Source organism: Humulus lupulus, chromosome 1 (genome assembly GCF_963169125.1).
Source record: "Humulus lupulus chromosome 1, drHumLupu1.1, whole genome shotgun sequence".
Taxonomy (NCBI): Eukaryota; Viridiplantae; Streptophyta; class Magnoliopsida; order Rosales; family Cannabaceae; genus Humulus; species Humulus lupulus.
The window spans coordinates 244,302,524-244,308,524 of NC_084793.1; the positions used below are offsets into that span (position 1 = coordinate 244,302,524).

The 6,001-nt window shown below is 46.6% G+C and overlaps 1 long non-coding RNA gene across 1 annotated transcript; it reads left to right on the forward strand.

The window, feature by feature from the left end:
* Window positions 1-417: 417 nt before the first annotated feature.
* On the forward strand, window positions 418-1,781 carry LOC133830636 (uncharacterized). The gene is made up of 2 exons (XR_009892153.1): window positions 418-840; window positions 1,304-1,781. It is a non-coding gene; the product is annotated as an uncharacterized LOC133830636 (long non-coding RNA).
* Window positions 1,782-6,001: the final 4,220 nt, after the last annotated feature.

Sequence of the window (6,001 nt, forward strand, 5' to 3'; positions counted from 1 at the left end):
GTTGATTTACCGTTTTTTTTTAATACTTCCATTATTTTTGCATGTTGCATTTTTCATAGTTGCAACAGAAACATTTATGAGTCAAATTGATGTTTTTTTATTCTTGCCTTGGGACTACTTTTGTTTTCAAAATCTAAATTACTTAGATAAAAATTTATTTTCTTATGTTTTTGTTATTTTAAAATATTTTAAGAATTAATAAAACAAAAAATAAAAAATGTTTCATTTCACTCTTCCTCCTCTTACCCCGTCTCTCTCTCTCTCTCAAAACATAAATTCAAGCTTTGACCGATTCAAATAAAAAAAAATCACAAATTCAAGCTTCATAAAAAATCACACACAAAATAAATTAAAAAGCATAGATTACAAATAGAACTCATATAAATGTTAAAATTTGGTAAATTTCTTTATCAAACTATGCTGAAAGAGAGAAACAGAGGGATGGGCCTATGGAATGAGAATAGAATTGAGGCAGAGGGGCTTTGTACTTCACGTGGCCGTCGATAACAGTGAGCAAGGCAGAGCGAAGGGATCCAACCTTCGACCTAGAATTAAAAAAAGTTCCTGTGATTCTTGCTCAAAAGAGGTGCACAAATCCGAAAATCATGAGAGAGACTAAATCTACGAGGTGGCCTGAAAAATGGCTTAATGAAGACAACAGAATCTTCGGCGAGTTGGTGATGGCGGAAGGCGGCGAGTGAGGGGCAGGGGCTCCAAGGACCAACGTTTCGGACGCCTTTGAAACTCGTGTTGAGGCACGTGTTACCGGCCGATGAGCGAAAGTGGCTAGACCAGAACTGGGCAACCGCACGCAAGGGGGAGAGAGAAAAGGGGAAAATGGTAGAGAGAAATGAAATATTTTATATTTTTATCTTATTAGTTCTTAAAATATTTTTAAATTATTTTAAAATAATAAAACATAATAAAATGAATTAATTCATTAGAACAAGAGTAATATCGTCCTATTTAAAAAAAAAATATGATACTAAATATATACGATTTGCAATGAGAATGTATCAAATGATTATTATTAGAAACATAGAACTTGATTGGTAGGAAATGGTTTTATCATTTCAAAAACAAAAATAAGGTGGGTCTCATAATCATAATTTATTGGTTCTTTATTTTCAAAAAGCAAATCCAAATTTGTATACTAATTTTACACTATAAGATTGAAAATGATTTTTTCACATTTTCTCCCATTCCAAATATTACATCCCAAAACTTTTTCTCTTTATTGTGTTTTCTTATTTTTCTTCATCAAACTTCAGATAACAATTAAATGATGTTCATGCGATTGCAGGTCTACTACCTTCAATACCACTCTTCTTCTACGATGCCAAGTTTGGATTCTAGATCACTGCCAAGATAAGATGTTTGATAAAGAACGACATGAAGACCATGCCGATTGCCGAATCTCTCCCATTCTCTCAATCTGTCTTTTCGGGTACCAATACTCTTTAATTTATAATATAAGTCCTTTAAATTATTGTGTTTGGTGATTTTCTCATTGGGTTGTCAGTTATTTCTTATTTCTTTCTTGAAAATATTTTAATTTGTTGTTTATTTGTGTTATTAGTCGTTGTTTTCTTGATTTTTCTATAACTGTTAAGGTTTCAGAATTTTTGTTTTTTATTCTTTCTTATAGTTGTGATCTGTGTAAGTTCTTTCAGATTCTAGGAAATTCTTTACCATAAGTCATTCCTGTATGTAATAATTAAAGATTCAGATACACATTCACTACTGTTGTTATACATTAAACAGTGATTTTTTTGTGATCATTCGGTACTTGTGTAGTCAGAATACTAGAAAATGAAGTCAAAATGTAGAGCCTAATATGACTCATCATTTATGTGCTATGAATTTCACGAGAACCTTCCGTATGGTTTGCTTAAAAACTTATTAAAGTGTGAGTTAAATTAAGTATATAAATCCGAAGGAGAATAAAAGAAAAATGGCATTAAAATTGTAGGAGAAAGAAATAAAACACATAAAAGACATATATATATATATATAAGTAACATCCCATCATAACGTCGTTTCACTTCTCTTATGGTCTTCAAGAATAGGACTTTTAATAGGGCTTTTAAGAGGTGTAGATTAAATATGTGCAGGGCCGGCCTTGGGCATAGGCGGGCTAGGCCCGTGCCTAGGGCCCACCCCTACCCAGGGCCCATTTTATTTAAAATTAGTTTAATTTTATATTACTAAATATTAGTTTAATTTTATTTAAAATTACATAAAAAAAAATTACATATACAAAAGGGCCAATTTTTTTCAAATTTATTAAAACCGTCTTAGGCCCACTTTTTTTCAGGGCCGGCCCTGAATATGTGGTTAATGCGTACTAGGTTTGAATGATATTTGTTAACCGAGATTTTCGGCAACTATCTTAAAGAAGGATATTTACTGATTATAATAAAGAGAATAGAGGGTCGACACAAGATTTTTACGTGGTTGGGGCGTTAACTAGCCTTAGTCCACGAGTTTGTATATAAGTCTGTATTAGAGCTAGAATAAGCTTTTACAATGGAGTTGTTTTACTGTATTTGAGCAGAGTTTCTGCCTTCTCTCCCATTCTACGTTGCATTACAACTTATATTTATAGAATGAGGGGTTCATCAGGTTTGGGCCGGGCCTGACCCGGGCCCATTTGGAATATGTGTACAAGGGGCCTTCCTAGTAGAGGCCCGAGCTAAAAAGATATATAGTACATCAAACCCAAACCAGCTCAGGCCCAATTAGTTACCCTGAGATGCAAGCATTCTCCCGACAAAACGACACTTTGGCTCTGACCACTTCGAATCACGAGGCAGATTCAGGGGACAAGACCGGTCAGAGTACTTGGCTGCGCAGTCCTGACACGCCAGCAGACAATCCCAAGGAGACCCTTTCTGCAGGTGAAAAGTGGGGGGACAAGACCCACGCGAAATGAGGCGGCTTCAGTGTCCTGGACGCCTGGCCCATAGCCTGGGGATGAAGCGGTCCAGGTTCGTTTACCTTGGGCCCGCTGCGTTTACTTCGGGCCCGGACCATTCTGGGCCCGGGAGCGGGACGCGATGGCCACGATGGTCCGGGGCACTCCGGACAGTGCCGGGACCGCTCGAGCCGAATCATGAACCCGGAGGTACTTCCCGGAACCTTCTACACAGGCCCAGTCCGTAGTCAGCGGATTGGGCCCAAATACCGAACCGGTCCCTCTGACCGTGGGCCGGGGCGAGGGCCCAAAACCCTGAGAGGAAATGGGGATAACATTTACCCCCCAAGCCTTCATCCCGGTTATCCGGGTGGAGGGTTGCACCACCCTCGCGGTTCTTGCCAAGTTGCCTCCACAATTTCTGCCAGGGCCAGGAGGCTCGCGGGAAGGCAGTGGCTGGGCCAGGTTACCCAGCCCGGACCATTTGATGTACCCCGGGGACGTTTACCCTTGGCCTGCTTCAAGAATAGCGACACGTGTCGCCATGTGATTGTTGCGAGGGCCTCGAAGAGTCGCCTAGGCCTCTTAAAGTCTGCTAGGCCTGGGCTAGGGTATCAGCGCACGTCACGAGGCGTCCCATCCGCACGGGGAGAGTCATCATTGATTTCCTTGGAAAGGGGCGGACCGAAGGATGGGGCGTCCTTTGAAATCCACCACTCCTGGACCGTCGGATTGGAGGTGCTGAGGATCCAGACCACAAAAGAGCTCATAAATGTCATCTGCACGATCCTCGGCCGTCGGATGAAGAGGCATCTGACCGTTGGATCGGGGGCCAGTATTTGAGGGCTGATATAAAGACTCAGACTACAGGCATTCGGCATTTTTCCATTTCCGACCCAACTTGAGAGAAAGAAAAACCAGAACGCTCGTAGAGCTTTGCATGTCCAACCTCGCCGACGAAATACTTCGCCATTTACTAGTTCTGCGCCACCGCCTGTTTCCCAGGGCCTTAACTTTCGTTCTGCAACCTGACGGCGCTTCTCGGACTTGCCCCGCCGACGAACTGCTGCACCGGCTGTGCCACTTCAAGAACGAGGTTCTGCCGTCCTTACGATCGGACAACCGCCAGCTTCAGCCGTCGACACCACACAGTAAGTATTTTCTGATTCTGTTGTCAATTTTGTGAACCTAGGCTCTCTAGACGCATGCACCTAGGCTCCGTGCTTTAGAGTTTGCTAGGAAGGCTGCCCAGTTTGGGCGGCACCGTTTCGGATGATCCCTGGATAAGGGATGGACCGTAGTAGCCTTTCCTCCCGATCAGGGTCCCGGGGCTTTTCGGGGTCCCGGGCCTGATCCGTCGGGACTCCGAGCAGTCCTTAGGAGACTCCCTGTACCTCGACCGACTCTATTGGGTTCAGGTACTGACTGCTTGGCCTTTCTTTCTTTGTTCCCAGATCGTCACTCATGGCCACGGGCGTCACACTTCACTCCGAAGAGGAGGTTAATAGGGCCCCTGTAGTCACTCCCGGCTCCAAGACGCCCAAAGGCAACAGGTGGGAGATGGACGTAACGCCCAACCTGTTCCGGAACTACCGGATGATGCAGCTCCTGGAGACGAGGCTGGGCATCGAATCGACTCCGGGCCTATTTCACAATCGTATGGCCAGGTTAGAGGAGCGGGCGCATACGTCCGTGGATGGATTCGGGGCCTGGAGTGCCGGCCACATCAGCGCGGGAGCTACGCTCCCGCTTCACGACTACTTCGTGCGGTTCCTGACGTATGTGGGGATCGCACCATTCCAACTGCTGCCACAAGCATACCGTCTGCTTGCTGGGTGGAAGGTGTTCTGTGTCGCGAAAGAGATCGCGGATCCTACCCCGACGGAAGTCCTGTACTTCTACAAGCTGGTGCCGCAGGTCAACGCCAAAGACAAGAGCCAGGACGGCTTTTACAGGCTGCAGCCACGGAGTGGCTTTCCGGCTCCTACCAGTACCTGGAAGCACCCCCCGGATGTCAGGCATTACTGGTTTATGACATCCGGGTTCCTTATTGACGAGAATCCCACGCTGCTGCTAGACTTCCAGCGAGTGGGTAAGTACTTCCCCGGACCCTCTATTTCACTCCCCTTTCGTTTTCCATCTCTCATCGTATCTTCCGGGTCGCAGGTCCCTTCATCCAAACCCCCCTCACCGCCTTTCTCCTGGAAAGGAGGAGGTTCTACGCCAAGCTGACCGTGGAGGAGCTGGACGTAGGGGGCTATGTCAACGACAAGAACCTCCGGCTAGTAGGGTTACTCGCGGCCACCCAGACCATTGTAGTCCCTAGCTTCCGGGGCATCCCGTTTGAGAAGAACGTCGAGGCCCGGGAGCAGCTAGCCCTTGACCACATCGCCGGGGTGGTGAGAGCGGCGCGGGCCACCGCAGCCCAGCGTAAGAAGAATCAGCCCCCGGTGGAAGAGGCCACCTCGGAAGAGCTGGAAGAGCTTTTCGAAGATGCCCTACCAAACGTTGGGACCCCCGGGGCTAGCGTATCGGGGCGAGGTAACTCCCCTTTAGTCTTAATTTATGCCCCTCAAGTTGGGGATTTAGCTAGGGATAGGCTAGAGCCGCTGGGCCCCGCGTTTGGGGCTGATGGGGAGATGAGGCCCTCGTCTCCCATCCCTGTAGGATCAGAAACCCTAATGTTCCTGTCCGGGTTCCTCCAGTACGGGGGGTTTCTAATCCCGGACGACGTAGGAGACCGGATACACTCATTTGCTTTAAGGGAATTGAGTCTCGCCCGGGGCCTAGACGAGGGTTTGTCCCGGGCTTATACTTTCTTCTTACTGTTGTGCTTTCCCGTTCGGCTTATCATACTAACTTTGTTTTTCTGTATTTTTGCAGAGGATTCCAACATGTCTGACCCGGCCAGCGAGATGAGGAGGCTCATCAAGGAAAGATCAGCCTTGAAGGCGACCAGGAGGTCAAATGTCGTGGCCGGCGCGGAGCTCCCCCCAACCAGTGAAAAACCCGGGACAACGCCCGGCCCAGGCGAGGCACTGGCCGTTGTACCATTCCGGGCCATGGAGCCGGCCGCAGACGGTC